The following is an 18,749-nucleotide window of genomic DNA, read 5'->3' on the forward strand; positions in this document are numbered from 1 at the left end:
AGCAGTAATGCGGTGGTAAAGTGGCGGCTACTGGAATACTGACACATTTTGCCTCACTGCCGTACTCGGAATGAGGACCATTGTCTTTTGAATGAAAAAGGTTTTAAAACGTTTGCTCATGGGTTGGCTCGTCAGATTTAAAGTTTATGCAAAAACGTTTTTTTTTTTTTTACAACAAAAACAATGCATGTGACGTGCGTATGGCACCCAGGCTTATTTTTGGAGCCAGTCCGCCACAGTTGAAGTGCACACTCATTCTGAGAGAGTAATACCACCTCCCCCCCTCTGCTGTCAATCCACTAGACCATGTCCAGCCATTCAAACCTTGTATTGATGTTTGGCGTCTTTCTTTTGTGGATATATATTTTTCTTTCATCCACCATATTTTTAATGTCTTCATTTTACCTAATACCGGAAACAGCTTTGACAAAGCTTTGCATCTCCTGAATTGCGGATTTGTGCAAATGTAATGCCATCGTATGCCCACCTTATATATTCAATATCTATGCCTTTTTCATAGCTGGTGTGTGTAAAGGTTTTGTATAGCGAGCAGAGAAGCGATGGAATTCCCTACATTATGGGCGAGGATACACCGGGGGGCTGGGGTCCTGTCATGGGCTTTTAACCTTTCTCCCTCTTTGCCCCTTTCCCCATCTCTGCTGCCTTTTTTTCAAATCTCTCGCAGACCAAGCTCTGGCTTGCCCTGCTTGGTGGGGGGGTGGGGGGCACAGTACACAGCTCTGTGGGGAGACCTGGATGCTATTGGACCAGCACGTTGGTTATTGCTGCTGTATACAAAGCTCTTTACATACCATAACGTTCTCCTTCTCTCACTTGGGCAAGGACGAGGTTTTTTGAGGTGGTAGTTAACGGATGGACAATCAAACATTTGTATTTTGCATTCATGTTCAGAATTTGCAGCCAGCATGCTTTCTGTTGCCCCTTCCCTGTAGCAAGGAGGCCTCTCACTGGCAGAATCTTGAAGAACATGTTTTTATGGAAACCTCTTAAGTACTTATGGGTGCACTCGGTTACAAAGGGACCATCTGTGCACTGGCAACTGTGCATTTTGTGTGAGCTCCGGTTGCTGCGAGTGAAGCAGACTCGAATAAAGATTTGCTGGGTTTGAGAGATTAACAATCCTCAGAGCATTGTTCAAATTCCGCGAGATTAGTTTCCAAGGAGACCGATTTGCGTTGCCATAGGCACTGTGGGGGGATAGGAATTAGGATTGTGGTTTTTCATCCTGATCACGCAAACTGGCGCCATGCACAAGTGTCCATTAATAAAACCCTGCGGAAAGGCTCTGGAAGCTGCCGGCATCCGGATATTTCTTTCCCATTCAATGCCCTCGGGCCTCAGCAGTTTTCCAGTTTGAAAGCCTTCAATTTAACAAACACGTATTAAGTAATGAAGCAGAGATCTGTGACGAATTTTAGTCTTTGTACAAGGACATTGTACTCTTCAACGGGATTTCTCCATTTGGCTAACATTGTTTTAAAAAGAAATTGAATAAAAGGCTCACTGTATCGGAGCACTTATCTTGTTGGGACTTCCACCATGCACCAGGGCCATTTGCATGGTTTCTTGATGTGTTGGCAGGTCTAAAAGATAGGGCGCTTGATTTGGTTAGCAGGTAAACTGGCAAAGTGAAAGATATCTTTGCTCTTGTGTTGATGTGTGCAGTTCAGTGCCTAGGTTCTGTGTGGGCCTGTTTCTAGGTGGTTCGTCTAGAGAGCAATTGAGGCATCTGTGGCCAAAGGGGCGCCTTGTGTGCCACTAGTGCAGGGGTTTGCAACCCGCCGCTCTCCAGATGTTTTGGACTACGACTCCCATGATCCCTCACAGTTGACTATGCTGGTTAGGGTTGATGGGAGTTGTAATGTAAAACATCTGTAGAACCAAGGGTTGCAGACCCCTGCATCTAGTGCTACGATGCATTAGTTGGGACTATGATATAGAAATTGGTTAGGTAGGTGTATCGTTCTAAAGTTTGATGTCTGTTTGGAGGGGTGTTCATTTACTATGTGGCTTTGTTGGTATGCATATTGCATTTGAAAGCATAGAATTTGAGCATTTTAGTGTGATGAGTATTCAGTGGAGACTTCAATGACAGGGAGACAATCTTGAAGCCACATATAGCAAATGAACATGGCATAAGAAAGTCTGAGAAAGACCTAGCAAATCATGAGATGTTGCAGCAAAGCATGAAAAAGTTCTGTCAAGGCTTAACCACCTGGTCTCCTCCCGCACGCTGATCTCAGGACTTTACAAAAGGCTCCCATTTCACTGTCTCACTTTGTCACTGTCAAATCCGCTCCGACTCTGACTAGGGGTACATTTCTGTTTCTCTGACAAGAGCTAGAGTTTTGGAGTTCCAGCAGAAGTGGCTGGTGAATTGTTGAATTGGACGAGTGTAAATACTTCCCAAAAACATGCCAGAGCGACCAAGCTTACTAAGGGAACCCGAACCAACCAAGAACGGGCACAGCAGCATTTCCCAATACATTTTCATTATGCCTTTGCCCACAATATATGTGAGTATTAAAACATTTTCAAACTGGATGTGCCCATTTAGTTCCTTGCTTGCTGCACCAATATGTGCCAGTATTCCCAAATAACATACTCATGTTTGCTTTATGCATAATGCCAGTACTATAAGAAAACGTGTCGATACTGGTTCTGCCAATATATGGAAGTGTTCCCACGTAAGAACATACTCCTGTTGGCTTTTTGTCCATTACAAATGCCATGCCACAATATGAAAACATGTCCAAACTGGCTGCACCAAAATGTCAGTCTAGCTACGTAATAACACATTATGCTTGCTTTATCATAGATGCCCAGAAAATGTCACGACACAGGGCCTCGTTATGAGTTTGGTGGTATCTCGGCAGTAAATCCGCCAGATGCCCCCAAATTGAATTACTGTCACTGCCACTTAGTCCAGCGGAAAATACAAGTGGTGGTAGGCGGTGTTAATCCCCATTAATTGGAGTCCATAGGACTCCACTGGGAATTTGCCAGTTTTCAGCAGTAAAGCGGTAGAATTACCTCCAGCTTTGTGCTGGAGGTGAATTCCCTACTTCATCATCCCAACTTGTAGTACGGCGGCGCGGTAATGCTGTTGCTGCTGATTTTTACTGCACCGCCATACTCGTAATGAGGCTGGCAGCAACAGATAGGAAACTGGCAGTATCAAAATTCCACTCTAGCCATGTGATATTGCTTATCATGCCTGCTTTATCAAAGATGCCCAATACAAAATGTCTTGTCACAGTCAGAAATGGCTAGACTGGTTGCACCAAAATTCCAATCTGGCCACATAATAACACTTATCATGCTTGCTTTATCATAGATGCCCAGAACAATGTCATCACATGGGGCCTTGTTATGAGTTTGGTGGTATCCCGGCAGTAAATCCACTGAGATATAGCCAAATTGAATTACTGTTACTGCCACTTAGTGGTGGTAGGCGGTATTAATCCCCATTAATTGGAGTCCATAGGACTCCAGTGGGATTTTGGCGATTTTCGGCAGTAAAGCTGCGAAATTACCCCCAGCTCTTTGCTAGAGGTGAATCCTCTACTTCATCACCCAACCTGTAGTACGGCGGTGCAGTAATGCCATTACTGACGATTTTTACCACACCGCCATACTCGTAATGAAGCTGGCAGTAAGAGATAGGAAGACTGGCAGTATCAAAATGCCAGTCTAGCCACGTAATATTTCTCATCATGCCTGCTTTATCAAAGATGCCAATACAAAATGTCATGTCACAGCAAGAAATGGCTAGACTGGCTGCACCAAAAGTCTAGTCTGGACACAATATAACACTTATCATGCTTGCTTTATCAAAGATGGGCAGTAAGAAAAATATCAAGCACAGTAAGAAATGACTATAATGGCTGCACCAAAATGACAGTATAGCAACTTAATAACACATCATCCTTGCTTTATCAAGCTCATTTGTTTAATGAGCATATATGATAGATGCCCATTATAAAATATCCCTGGCCTTGCATAGTGCATTGGACATGCACTCCCGGGAACACATCTGTCAAAGTTAAACCACGTTTCCCCCTGACAGTTTAAGCCAGCCCAGGAGCACTACGTCAGCTGCCACGGAGTCCCAGTATTAAAAGGCACAATGTTAGGAAAGCAAGGGCATTGTACAAGGCTCCTACACCTATGTCTTTTCTGGCAACATAGATCGCCGTTATATATATGAACATATAACACTAATATTGCTTTTTGATATTGAGCGCCATGCCTAATTCTGCCTGCTTTAAAGTGTTGTAATAATATGCACCGGTAGTACCTTTATTAAATGGTACTAGATTTATTGACCACAGAAGACTGGAGTGCTGAGCCGGCTCTAGCAGGATTCAAACCTTTGTACTGAAGATTGAGAAAGATGTATGCGCATTGTGTAGATTTATTTCTCTATGAGCATGTATAATGTGTACCTAGCCATGGGTCACCAGGGATACATGTTTTTTTATGCCTGGAGAAAGCACATTTGAAATGCCAGAATTTTTAAATAAACAATGCTTGCAAAATAGATATTCACCTTTTTGATTAAAAGTAAAATATGTCTGAAAGGGCGCAGGCATGCCCTTTAGAGCCCAAGTCAAGTACCGGGTAGCACCCCCAAAAGAGGAGCCGAGTAGCCCCTGACACTAGGTGGCTATTCCAACCATGGTGAAAAAGAGGGAGACACTTGCTACCATGGAGGAGCAGTACGTAAAAACCTATCCGTCTACCCCAGACACACACTCCTGACAGGAACACGGGATGGGTCAACGGACGACTGACCACATACTGAGGCCAACACCGCTACCTTAGATTTATGGTGTTCGACATTGATCTGCACCTTAAGCATGGGAGTGGAGACTGTGGAAGCTAAGGTGGTCTCTGATGAGAATTGGTGTGCCTGGCCTCCCACCACCACAGGACTTGCAAGGCCCTCGGGGTTCATCCTGGTAAGGAGGGTGGGGTGGGCCTCGGGATGAGTCCTGGTATGAGGTGAATTGCTCTTGGTGGTAACGATCCTGGTACATGCTGTGATGATTCACATGGTGTCATCACTTCTCCCCAAGCGGGAACCCCTTTTCATGAGGCTAGGGAGGCGAGGCAGTACCTAACAGTCCCTCTAGGGGTGGTTTAATGCAGGAGGAATTGGACAAAATAGATATGATAAAAAAGACTCTGAAAACTCTTTGGCCAGCTCTCTCAAGCAGGTGCTAATATATAATGCAATCATAATGGTAGAGCAAAGCGAGCTCTGGAGGCGAACTGCAGGTATGGTATTGCAGCACATCTGTATATGTGCAGACTGTATGGAACTACTGATTAGTAGTTTGCGTAAACATCTAGTTAGCTTTATATATTAATTATGGAAGAGGAAAGAAACTAAGACTAAGCAGAGTGTATGGTATAGCAGGCAGAGAACTGAGCAAACTAGGTGAAATATTGTAGTTTGCCGCCATCTCACTTTCAGGGTAGCTGGTAGAAAGCAACAGGGTGATAATATAGAAAATCAAGGAGTATGGGGGGGTTGAGCACCAGTTGCACACATGTATATGCAACCAGCAGGTCACAGAAATAGGTTTCCCATGAAAAGCATTTGGCCGTGTGATTGTCTCTATGTGATACATCTTCCCCAACAAAATGAAATCTAGTTTAGACTATGAGATTTAGATACATTAACCTAAACTTAACTGTAAAGCATGGAGACAATGGAGTGTTTTACAGCAGCAATACTGTAATGATATATTATGTAACAACTTACATTTTTAGGAATGGAATTGCATGACTGTCTTGTTTACATTTATTTTAAACATGAAAAAACAAATTCTTGCTTAGCACTCCTGCACAGGCCATTGGGTCTTGCAAGTGGAGGAGATGATTACTGCTGCACTCTCTCTCCATTAGCCCCTTTGAACTTGCAGTGAACAGAGAAAAGAGGGAGGAGAGAGTACCAAGAGCAAGAGAAGAATGCAGAGCAAGGTGTGCTTTCATTGAACATGAAACTTGGCGATCTTTGCTACACAAGTGTCAGATTAATTAGCAAACCTATAGATTTGCATAGCAAATTGCTATGCAACACTGTTTATTTTATGTATTGGTTCAGTATGGTGGAATTCAAGTATTTGTTCATATTTTCCTCAGCAGAGGAATGCAATCTGACCCTGAGAGGGTTGGGGCATTTCCAGAAACACCTGCCCCATCAGATGTAAGTGGCATTCGCTCCTTTGTGGATATGATGAGCTCTTGTAGCTGATACATAATATTTTTCTGTGACCAACAAACTGTTGAGAGAAGAACATAAGCAAGACAGGCCCTTCCTCTGGTCAAATTAGTGTGAGGTTGCGTTTCAGAAACAAAAAGCTGAAATTTGATCTGCAGAACACGGGTCCTATTTTGATCCTTCCCTATGCGCTATGGGTTGATGCCAGCCTGCTTGGATTTAGGCAATACTTCAGTCTTATTGGACCTGCACAAGACTTGAAGATACTCGACAAGGTATGTAGTAGTTTATGCTAGTCGCAATCTTTCAGATGTCAAGAGCGCATGCTCTCAGTCAGATAAGGGGATTCTGGCTGTGATGTGGGCATGCAAGCGATATGATATGTTAATTTTCGGCAAACTATTTACCATCCTTACAGACCACCATGCCTTGGCAGCTATACACAGAAACCCCAGATGCATGAAGCACCCAAGAATTGAAAGGTGTGGTCTGGAGTGACAATAAAACAACTGCAAATTGTCCACAAGCTGGGGGAGGAGTTTCGTCCAGCTGATTTCATGTCAAGGAATCTGGTTCAGGCGCTGATTCAGGCATTGCAAAAAGAAGAGGCCTTAGGTGAGGAGTACAACAACTTCATCGCACAAGTAATGCCCCACGGCCCAGCATTGGTAATACAATTGTTTGGCAATATTGAAACAGATCCAAGCCTATGCAAAGTGATATCTTTACCATTGATGTGTCACAGGATGCCAATTACAGCTGCCAGTTTACTTCCGAAAAGTGTGAATCAGACTGATCTGTTAGCATTTATGCAGGAATCTGATGAGCTGTCTTAACAGGAGGCTTCCTTCTTCGAGACTCTTGCTTAGTAATATCTTACAAACGACAACCACTGATAATAGAGCATATGAAGGATAATGGGCCTCATTCAGAGTTTGGTGATTTGGAAAAAAGGTGGCACTTTTTTGGTGGGCACGGAATTACTGCAATTTTTCCCACGCTGCCAAATTATACTTTTTGGTATGTTTACCACTAGTGGAATTACGCGCTGGAAATCTGCCGATTTCAGAGGAAAAGTGGCGTTTTCACACTTGGCTTGTTCCTAGAGGTAAATCCCCCTCTTTGGCCTGCAAATATCAGTGGATTTACCATACAGTAATTCCGCCAATGGCAAATCCTCCATTCATCCTTACAGAGTCCTATGGACTCCAAGAATAGGAAATGACACTGCCCTACCACCACTTGTAATCCCATGGTAAACCCACGGGACCAACTGGCAGAAACAGTAAACGATTGTGACAGTAATTCGGCAGATTTATGAAAGAATTCCTGCAAAACTCTGAATGAGGCCTATATAGATGTGGTAGCCACAAATCAGCAAACAAAAGACCCCATGTGGTTTCCTTCACTGGACAATATGGTTGAACAAACTGGGGGCCTTCTCAGCTGTGCCAGTCCACAAACTCACCCAGCATACCCGAGCCACTACCAGTCATCTCGGAACTGCCTGAAGCAGTATGCAAAAGTGTGGCAGTGGACTTCTTCAGATCTCTGAAGGACCGCACATACCTGTTGGTACTCGTGGACAAATAATGTTGGTTCCCTTAAGTTAAAGGTATTACGTTCACATCTGCAATCCTTCCCATATTGAATGACCTATTCTCAGGATGGAGCATACCATTTATTCAAAAAAACAAGTAATCACCCCCTCCCCGCCCCCCCACTCCATGTAATAGACACGACTTTCCATTAATTACCAAACACATGGGGATCGTGCACAAAAAGGTAACTGCCCTATGGCCATTGGCACAATGGGAAGATTCATGAGTAACTTAAAGAAAACTGTACAACATAGCAAGTCAAGTCAAATATCCCTCAACCAGGCTCTGTGTGACACGCTGGATGATGTTTGAAATGCTCATCATAGTACTATGGGAAGATGCCATTCTGAACTAAAAGCCCCACACTAGATAGCCAAAGTTGTCTGCCACAAACTCTGTTGGACTTAATGAGATCAAAGTATTTGATCAAGTCATCATACAAAATACGAAAACATGCGCTGATCGAAGGCGTCATGCCAAACCATCTGAATTGTGCGTAGGTCACCAGGTTGCAGATGCATATTTCGCACTACTTCTATGGTTGTGACCAAGGTCAAAAGTTACATGGGAACTGCAGGGGCTCCAAACAAAACCAAAACCACGCATGCTTGCCACTGCAACAAGCGCAAGGTCGTGGAAGTCTCAAAAGATGATTTATCCAGCCAATCGAAAGAAGAAAACACAGAAGTCGAAATCAGATGCTCAGAAGAGACGGTTCCTGAACCTAGACCGGGACGTGCCCTTTGCTGTCCGGTGAGGCTGATAGAAGAAATGCAAGAGTTTTCAAAGTTCTGGTTGATACTAAGGCGGGCCGCTTTAATGTTCAGTGGCTTTTCTTCTTGCCAACCTGGGGAAGATGTAAAGGTGCTGTTGAGTGAACAGTCATGGAACTGAAGGACAAGTAGAGTGTCATCTGCGGTGAAATCCCCTGTGATTGGTCAAGTTAATAAGAAGGGGCTACTGAACATAATCTGGTATGGAATGTTGGCAAGCACTTCTGCACCTAGAGAGAAAGAAAATGGAAGTGTGGAGGCTAGCTCCATATAGGCACCTATTGGTCCGTGAACATTGTAGACCGGCCTTACATTGAAACACATGAAGAACCCCAAAGGAAAACTCTGCATCCCTGTGTTACTCTGTTACCCTGCAGCATTTGTCTCCAACAACAGTAGACACTACAGTGAATTGTGATAGGTACTCTGAATCAGCACTATCACACCCTTCAGGGTACAAGGTGAGGGATATTGGAGGGCCAATAAACTGCAAAAAGCTAAGACTTAATTTATTAAAGGGAAACTAGCACACATGCCCATGGACGCAAGCTGACATGCAATGTTCCGTGGACTGTCATTGCTCTACCTTCCTTTAATGCCCTTTCCCCCCACCTCAGGTCTCAGCAGTGGACTCCTCTACTCTCGATCTAACCATACCTAAAAGAACCATTTTAAACTGTTTAAAGTCAGCAGATAAAATGATGGCGCCTGGTGCAGGAATGTCTGCATTCCCATCATTTACATCAGATCTATGTTTTTCAGGAGCAGTGACCCTTAAGGTTTGAAGGCGAACCATCCCCATGCAGCTAAAATATATGTTCAACGCGCTCTCTTGCAAAGTCTGCTGGCTACAAGCTTCTAGAATGTAAAATGCCCTAACCTGTTTGCGTGCCAAGCTAGGATGCACTGCTCGTAGGGCAACATGGGTCCACAAGGAGTCTGCCAGTAGCTATATCGATGGCCAACCCCTCCAAGGAGGTCACTGGTTTTTGTTTAGTGTGAATGAGATCAATTTCAGTCTTTGACACTGGGACACAGCAAGGTAAGACTGCATTCATCTTCACATATACATAAATCAGGCGGAATATACGGGCCCCCTCTTTTTAGAAAGACCCTACTCCACGGTCGGGGGTAGACCTAATCATATAAAATAAATTAAGGAGAAAGGTATGAAACTTAGAACAAAATCAGCTCATTGGCCAAATACCAGAGGTAGGTTCATCTAATACAGAACAAACTGAAAATATGAATGCCCCGCACAACCTCAATACAAAATCAAGATTTCATTCCTTTTTATTCAAAACAATTTTTAAATTTTCTTTTCTTAAAAATATTTTTTCACAATAAAAAGAAAAATGTATACAATATTTGTAAAAACAATCACCCATTTTGATCCCTTAAACGCCTTTTCATTGAAGGACATCAACTGTGCAAATCATAAATACATCACATAATAGACATTACAACATCAAACCAAGACCCAACATATAAAATAATTTCACAACATATGTCTCAGAAAATAAAATCCCGACATGTTTCTGTTCGCAATGTCTTAAATGACTGAACATTCATCGGGGGAGTTATTGTTTGAAATCGTGGATCCCTTCAACATCGATAGTTCAAGGAACGGGGCAGAAAACCCACAAAATTAGGGTTTGTAAACCTACAAAACAAATTGAAAACCTGTATTAATGGCCAAAAGACTAACACTCATAAATAGAAAAGCACACCTATCACTTAAAAACATCTGATAGGCAATGCTGCCCTACCAGTCATCGTATGCACCGGAAGGCAAAAACCAATGAGACTATATACCTTTGACTAATAGTAAAGTCTCCTGCAACTGTCTTCTATACGTCCGTTGCATCAAACTTGAGACATCAAATTCATCAAATACACATTATGCTTGGAAATAGCATGAAAAACCACCAACAGGATAACTGCAAGAAAGAACAGACATACAGCGATGTTATATCTCATGGTGCACAGACGCAAAATATTTTTTTATGTGTGTGACAGATGGAGCCATGGCAATAAATTACCTCAACGTCCCGTTATTTCTTCAACAGACTGCTGGTTCACGTATGGAGTTGAACTCAGGGCTTGAATTAATCCCTATCCAATCACTACGAGTACACACGGCTGCAACAACATAATGGCAACCGATATAGCAATATTCTATTCAACACCGTAATGATACAACTCGTAAGTACTAACATGACAGTACCTTGAGCCCTTCCCATTCAGTGCTACCCGTATTTCAACCAACAGTGTTATGCGCTACTCCAAAGCGACCCACATACTCGGGTGCGAATAATCAAAAAAACAATTTTACGCAACTCATGCACCGAATGGTCGCATATTTACCTTAAATCTAACACTCATTCCATAAGATGGTCATGTCAGATGTAAAAGCAACATGCACCTGAAACGTAACTGTTCGAAGTGCCGCAAGACGCTGTGCCACATAGAGCAGAGCATGCGCTTTAAAAATAGTATGGATAATAGAAAACAACGACGGACGCTCAAACGTTGCTAGTGTTCAAAGTTGAAAGGGCGCCATTTTAACATGCACTCGTTTATAATGAATAAATACAACGTACACCCCCACGTTTATTGCACCAGATATAGATCAGTCTGTTTCATTTATGAATGCAACATCTCATATTATACCAAATATCCAAAAGATTAGACAATAGTAGCGGTGCCAGGCATGAAGTGTCAATTACTCCTAACCAAGGGAAAAATAGGGAAAAGTAAAAAGGTTTATGGCCAAAATGAAACAAAGACAACCCCAGCTGATTCTAAATGTAGCGAGTTGGTAAAGGCTACTAAAGAAAGGGGGGGTAAGCAACCCATCCTTGAATTATTCGATGTTAGGACTAACCACGTGATCTGTACTAGAAAAGGAACCCATAGTACACAAATGTTGAAACAAATTGGTACAGTTCTTTTTCACTTACAATTCTTATATGGACATAGGCCAACCAATGTCATGTTAACACATAAACGGCCTTTGTTTAGCATATTCCAAAACAGTGTTAGACTTAAATGATGAAAACAACAAGACTGAAAAAAGTATGACAATTATAATTTTACATGATGCCAATCAATTCCTTCATTCAACCCCACAACATGACTTGGAATTTTAAATATAATTTTTTGCTTGGTCAATTTCGAGCAAAAAATGATATGGATTCACATTCTCTTGAATATTCCCCGTCATTGGGCTGGAAATCCTCAGTAAAAGAAAAACAGTTTCACTTTCACTTACAAACTGTATTCCTCCCATAAACCAATCACTGTCCTCTGGGTCATACTGCCCCCATCCAATGACAGTCCTCTCCCTCCTCTGGCAGCCATCTTCAGATTTAATGTTGGGAGTCCTCGGGTTTGCTCTGCAAGCTACTTCTACGTTTTTCGTGTTTTTTCGTGGAAAAAGGTTATATTTTTGTTCCAAAAGATCTGTGTGCTCTTCTCTCCATCTGCCGACAGTGGGGATCCATTGTCCGTGAATTTCAGCAGCCCTCAAGGTCTAAGATCGTCGAAGTTTCTGGAAGGCCATCGAGCTTACTTTGCGCCCTCCGACCATGACGGAGTAGAAGAAGGAAGGAAGGAAGGTCCCTATTCAAGTCCTGCACCTAGTGTGGGCTTCGAAATGTGTTTGTGGAGGACAAGCACCTGCAATGCCTCTACTGCCTGCATATGGACCACAAGGATGGAGATTGCGAGATGTGTCACGGCTTCTCCAAGAAGACGACAGAGGACAGGCACAGTAGACTGGTGGCCTCGCTAAACGCCAATGTCCTTTGATCCGTGCTCCAAGCAGGGTCATGCCTCACCCAGGGCTGGCCGGTCCGAGGAGTTGTCTTCTAAGTCCTGTGAGGGTGCCTCATCCATGGGTGCCCAAGATAAAGCTAAGAACCGCAAGTCCAGGTCCACTGGGATCAATGCAGAGTCCGGTCCCATGGCAGACAGGGCGTGATCGACATCATCCTCCGCCTCCATTGCCAGCCGGCAGTCGAGCTCCTCCTCGAAGAGAAAATCATCAAACCCGGCTAAACTGCGGGAGAAGCCTGCGAAGCCACGGACGGAGGAGAAGAAGGCAGAACTGCCCAAGAAGGCCCCAGGCACAGGATAAATCCTCATCGACAATAGAGCTGGTAGTGGCGGCTCTCTCGAAAGCTAAGGGGGCTGACCCTGAGAAGGTAGCCCCCACAGTGCTGAAGGTATCCCTCCCTCCGAGGCGCAAGGCCGGCGAAGTGACTTTGACCAGGTCTGCCGGCACGCTGGAAAAGGGGGCACCGTCAAAGGACCTGGTTCCAGCTCCTCAGGGTGGACAAAGGGGGGGGCAGCAAGGAGGCCCTGGATCAATCCCAGGCCGTGGTCCAAGCCATGGAAATTTCAACCGCAGACAACGAGGACCTAGAGTCCTTTGACACAGTCTACAAGGACGTGGTAGAGGAGGACGATGACGGTGCAGGGTATAGTGTTACGATCACGCCAGCTCCGCCGAGGGATGTGTCTCTGGACATCCTATCGACCCTCCACACCCTGGTGGCGGAGATCCAGAAGAGGATGCCACATGGGCCGGTTCCAATGGTCCCCCAGGCCTCCGATCAGCCACCAGCAAAGAAGAGGAAGCGTCATCTGATGCCCCCATTTCAGCCTCCACACTTGCATCGGATTGTGCAAAGCTTCCCTCTCAAGATGGCTTTGTGGCTGCGTCATGCAGTTATCGGTTGGCGAACAGAGCACTGCCCGGCTGTCGGAGAGCCCACTCCAACAGAGCGATTGCTGCGACTATGGCGTTCCTGGCTGGCGTGCTCCTGCTGGACATCTGCAGGGCTGCTACGTGGTGGTCCACGCACACCTTCACAAAGTTTTACTGCATCAACAGGGATTCCAGGAAGGAGTCCAGAGTGGGCCAAGCACTGCTACGCAACGTGTCTGGTTGAGGTGAGTCTGTTGCAGAGGTAAGAGTTAATTGCTTCTGTTGAGCCTTGCCACCTCCCGTGGTTGTGTAACGTTGTACTGCTGTGTATTCGTTATTCATGAGCATGTTAATCCATGCCAGACCCCATGCTGGAGAAGGAACAAGATACTTACCTGTAACTATTGTTCTTCAGCATAGTTTTACATGCAAATCCTCCCTCTGTCCCCTCTGCGGCTCTTCTTGGTCATTCTGCCACTTTACGTGCTTACTAAATCTGAAGATGGCCTGCAGAGGAGGAGCTTAGGGAGAGGACTGTCATTGGATGGGGGCAGTATGAACCAGAGGACAGTGATTGGTTTAAGGGAGAAATACAGTTTGTAAGTGAAAGTGAAATTTGTTCTTTTACCGAGGATTCCCAGCCTGACGACAGGGAATATTCATGAGCATGTGAACCCATGCCAGACCCATGCTGGAGAACAATAGTTACAGGTAAGTAACTTGTTCCCTACAGCACAGGGCTGAGTAGTGTCAAATCAGGTAGTTACAGGCAGGTAAAAAGCGATTACAGCGCAGGTCTGGGTAGTGTCAAGTCAGGTAATTACAGGGAGTTAAAAAGCTGTTACAAGCCAGGGCTGAGTAGTGTCAAATCAGGTAGTTACAGGGAGGTAAAAAGCGATTACATTGCAGGGCTGAGAAGTGTCACATCAGGTAGTTACAGGGAGGTAAAAAGCGATTACATTGCAGGGCTGAGAAGTGTCAAATCAGGTAGTTACAGGGAGGTAAAAAGCGATTACATTGCAGGGCTGAGAAGTGTCAAATCAGGTAGTTACAGGGAGGTAAAAAGCGATTACATTGCAGGGCTGAGAAATGTCAAATCAGGTAGTTACAGGGAGGTAAAAAGCGATTACATCGTAGGGCTGAGTAGTGTCAAATTGGGTAGTTACAGGCAGGTAAAAAGCAATTACATTGCAGGGCTGAGAAGTGTCAAATCGGGTAGTTACAGGCAGGTAAAAAGCGATTACAGCACAGGGTTGAGCAGTGTCAAATCAGATAGTTACAAGGAGGTAAAAAGCGATTACATCGCAGGGCTGAGTAGTGTCAAATCAGGTAGTTACAGGCAGGTAAAAAGCGATTACATTGCAGGGCTGAGTAGTGTCAAATCAGGTAGTTACAGGCAGGTAAAAAGCGATTAAATTGCAGGGCTGAGAAGTGTCAAATTGGGTAGTTACAGGGAGGTAAAAAGCGATTACATCGCAGGGCTGAGTAGTGTCAAATTGGGTAGTTACAGGCAGGTAAAAAGCGATTACATTGCAGGGCTGAGAAGTGTCAAATCGGGTAGTTACAGGGAGGTAAAAAGCGATTACATCGCAGGGCTGAGTAGTGTCAAATTGGGTAGTTACAGGCAGGTAAAAAGCGATTACATTGCAGGGCTGAGAAGTGTCAAATCGGGTAGTTACAGGGAGGTAAAAAGCGATTACATTGCAGGGCTGAGAAGTGTGAAATTGGGTAGTTACAGGCAGGTAAAAAGCGATTACATTGCAGGGCTGAGAAGTGTCAAATCGGGTAGTTACAGGCAGGTAAAAAGCGATTACATCGCAGGGCTGAGTACTGTCAAATTGGGTAGTTACAGGCAGGTAAAAAGCGATTACATTACATTGCAGGGCTGAGAAGTGTCAAATCGGGTAGTTACAGGCAGGTAAAAAGCGATTACATCGCAGGGCTGAGTAGTGTCAAATTGGGTAGTTACAGGCAGGTAAAAAGCGATTACATTGCAGGGCTGAGAAGTGTCAAATCGGGTAGTTACAGGCAGGTAAAAAGCGATTACAGCACAGGGTTGAGCAGTGTCAAATCAGATAGTTACAAGGAGGTAAAAAGCGATTACATCGCAGGGCTGAGTAGTGTCAAATTGGGTAGTTACAGGCAGGTAAAAAGCGATTACATTGCAGGGCTGAGAAGTGTCAAATCAGGTAGTTACAGGGAGGTAAAAAGCGATTACATCGCAGGGCTGAGTAGTGTCAAATCGGGTAGTTACAGGCAGGTAAAAAGCGATTACATCGCAGGGCTGAGTAGTGTCAAATTGGGTAGTTACAGGCAGGTAAAAAGCGATTACATTGCAGGGCTGAGAAGTGTCAAATCGGGTAGTTACAGGCAGGTAAAAAGCGATTACATCGCAGGGCTGAGTAGTGTCAAATCAGGTAGTTACAAGGAGGTAAAAAGCTATTACATCGCAGGGCTGAGTAGTGTCAAATTGGATAGTTACAGGCAGGTAAAAAGCGATTACATCGCAGGGCTGAGAAGTGTCAAATCAGGTAGTTACAGGGAGGTAAAAAGCGATTACATCGCAGGGCTGAGTAGTGTCAAATCAGATAGTTACAAGGAGGTAAAAAGCGATTACATCGCAGGGCTGAGTAGTGTCAAATCAGGTAGTTACAGGCAGGTAAAAAGCGATTACATTGCAGGGCTGAGAAGTGTCAAATCAGGTATTTACAGGGAGGTAAAAAGCGATTACATCGCAGGGCTGAGCAGTGTCAAATTGGGTAGTTACAGGCAGGTAAAAAGCGATTACATTGCAGGGCTGAGAAGTGTCAAATCGGGTAGTTACAGGCAGGTAAAAAGCGATTACAGCACAGGGTTGAGCAGTGTCAAATCAGATAGTTACAAGGAGGTAAAAAGCTATTACATCGCAGGGCTGAGTAGTGTCAAATTGGGTAGTTACAGGCAGGTAAAAAGCGATTACATCGCAGGGCTGAGAAGTGTCAAATCAGGTAGTTACAGGGAGGTAAAAAGCGATTACATCGCAGGGCTGAGTAGTGTCAAATCGGGTAGTTACAGGCAGGTAAAAAGCGATTACATTGCAGGGCTGGGTAGTGTCAAATCGGTTAGTTACAGGCAGGTAAAAAGCGATTACATTGCCGGGCTGAGAAGTGTCAAATCAGGTAGTTACAGGGAGGTAAAAAGCGATTACATCGCAGGGCTGAGTAGTGTCAAATCGGGTAGTTACAGGCAGGTAAAAAGCGATTACATTGCAGGGCTGAGTAGTGTCAAATTGGGTAGTTACAGGCAGGTAAAAAGCAATTACATTGCAGGGCTGAGAAGTGTCAAATCAGGTAGTTACAGGGAGGTAAAAAGCGATTACATCGCAGGGCTGAGTAGTGTCAAATTGGGTAGTTACAGGCAGGTAAAAAGCGATTACATTGCAGGGCTGAGAAGTGTCAAATCGGGTAGTTACAGGCAGGTAAAAAGCGATTACAGCACAGGGTTGAGCAGTGTCAAATCAGATAGTTACAAGGAGGTAAAAAGCTATTACAGCGCAGGGCTGAGTAGTGTCAAATTGGGTAGTTACAGGCAGGTAAAAAGCGATTACAGCGCAGATCTGGCTAGTGTCAAATCGGGTAGTTACAGGCAGGTAAAAAGCGATTACAGCACAGGGTTGAGCAGTGTCAAATCAGATAGTTACAGGGAGGTAAAAAGCGATTACATCGCAGGGCTGAGTAGTGTCAAATTGGGTAGTTACAGGCAGGTAAAAAGCGATTACATTGCAGGGCTGAGAAGTGTCAAATCGGGTAGTTACAGGCAGGTAAAAAGCGATTACATCGCAGGGCTAAGTAGTGTCAAATCAGGTAGTTAGAGGCAGGTAAAAAGCGATTACAGCGCAGGGCTGAGCAGTGTCAAATCGGGTAGTTACAGGCAGGAAAAAGCGATTACAGCGCTGATCTGGGTAGTGTCAAATTGGGTAGTTACAGGCAGGTAAAAAGCGATTACATCGCAGGGCTAAGTAGTGTCAAATCATGTAGTTAGAGGCAGGTAAAAAGCGATTACAGCGCAGGGCTGAGCAGTGTCAAATCGGGTAGTTACAGGCAGGTAAAAAGCGATTACAGCGCTGATCTGGGTAGTGTCAAATTGGGTAGTTACAGGCAGGTAAAAAGTGATTACAGCGCAGGGCTGAGCAGTGTCAAATCAGGAGATAAGGTATGCACATAAGAGTGGCAGTGCAAGCGGGTGGGATACAGCTGGAGACAAAGTAAGCATGTAGATATTAACATCCTAACCAGGTGCCGTATTGTCCAGAACAAAGGCAGTGTGAGAAGGCGGTTTTAGGCGATGGAGGACACAAACATATAGGTGAATAATCATGCATCATGTAGCCACGCCTAATGCTGTAGAGTTGCACACAGGTGCATACGGGCTATGAGCGTGGGAGAAAGGCGTTAGAAGCGCAATTACAGGAGCACCATTACAGTAATCCACCGTTCCTGGAGCGCCCATTTCCCCTGATGGAGGTTTCGTGGGTGGGTTACCTGGAGATGGCGAATCGTTTAGATTGTTATTCTGTAGTCCTCATTCCTGATTTCAAAGAGCAGGGCAAATGGGTAGGCCCACCTGTATTGGATACCCTTCCCAGTTAGCCATTAGGTCAGGGGGTGGCAGTCTCTTCCTGGCACACACTGACGTCTTTTCACCATAGCGCAGGAATTTCACGATTAGCAGAGCGAGATACCTCTCCAAACGCCCTGCTCCCCTGTGGGCTTTTGTACTGCCTTCCCTCCTCCTGACTGGAAAAAAGGTTCACCATGTCTTGAACTTTGGATTTCACCTGTGTGGGGATCTCTTCATCCTTCTCTGCCAGGCCCAGGATCTGGATATTTTTTCTCGGTTCACGATTTTGCGGATCATCAGTCTGTAGAGACATATCCTCGTTCTTCAGCTCCAGATATGTCATGTTGACCTCGATCTTCCTTTCCATCAAGTCTGCGTTCATTTGGTTATTTTCAAGGCCCTCCACTTCCCCCTCCAGCTTGTCCACCTTTCTTCTTAGTTCCGAAGTGTATGTCTGTATATCTCCACTGAGGGCCTTAATCTCTGCCATTATTCCTGCGATATCATCTCTGATTGTTGCCCCCCCTCCCCGCCTCGAGAGGGGGGTGAGCTATGATCTTCAGGGCCTCGCTGTCCTCTGATCTCCTGAACTTCTGGAGAGATGCGAGCGCCACTGACTGTGTCTACTTCCCCTCAATAAGGTGGCCTTCTTTGTAGCGGTGCCCCCCTAGCTAAACTCCAAGGTCGGACATCAGCCCAGTGTCCTTTATGTCTGCTCCAAGCCCTACTTTCACTGCCTATGGCCCACTGCCCGTACATACCCTCGGGCCACTTCACTGGGGGTACTTCCTGCGGTGTTGCTCTCGTGC

The 18,749-nt window shown here is 44.9% G+C and overlaps 1 protein-coding gene and 1 long non-coding RNA gene across 7 annotated transcripts in view; one reads left to right on the forward strand and one right to left on the reverse strand.

Annotated features, from left to right (window-relative positions):
- Nucleotides 1–18,749, forward strand: part of GTF2IRD1 (GTF2I repeat domain containing 1) — a 1,038,761-nt gene that overhangs the window by 142,806 nt on the left and 877,206 nt on the right. The window lies entirely within an intron of this gene.
- Nucleotides 9,925–11,101, reverse strand: LOC138489636 (uncharacterized). Its single transcript, XR_011274843.1, has 4 exons — nt 10,995–11,101; nt 10,670–10,769; nt 10,443–10,567; nt 9,925–10,290 (listed from the first exon to the last, which is right to left on the reverse strand). It is a non-coding gene; the product is annotated as an uncharacterized lncRNA (long non-coding RNA).

Source organism: Ambystoma mexicanum, chromosome 9, assembly GCF_040938575.1.
Source record: "Ambystoma mexicanum isolate Mex_15411 chromosome 9, UKY_AmexF1_1, whole genome shotgun sequence".
In the NCBI taxonomy this organism is placed as follows: domain Eukaryota; kingdom Metazoa; phylum Chordata; class Amphibia; order Caudata; family Ambystomatidae; genus Ambystoma; species Ambystoma mexicanum.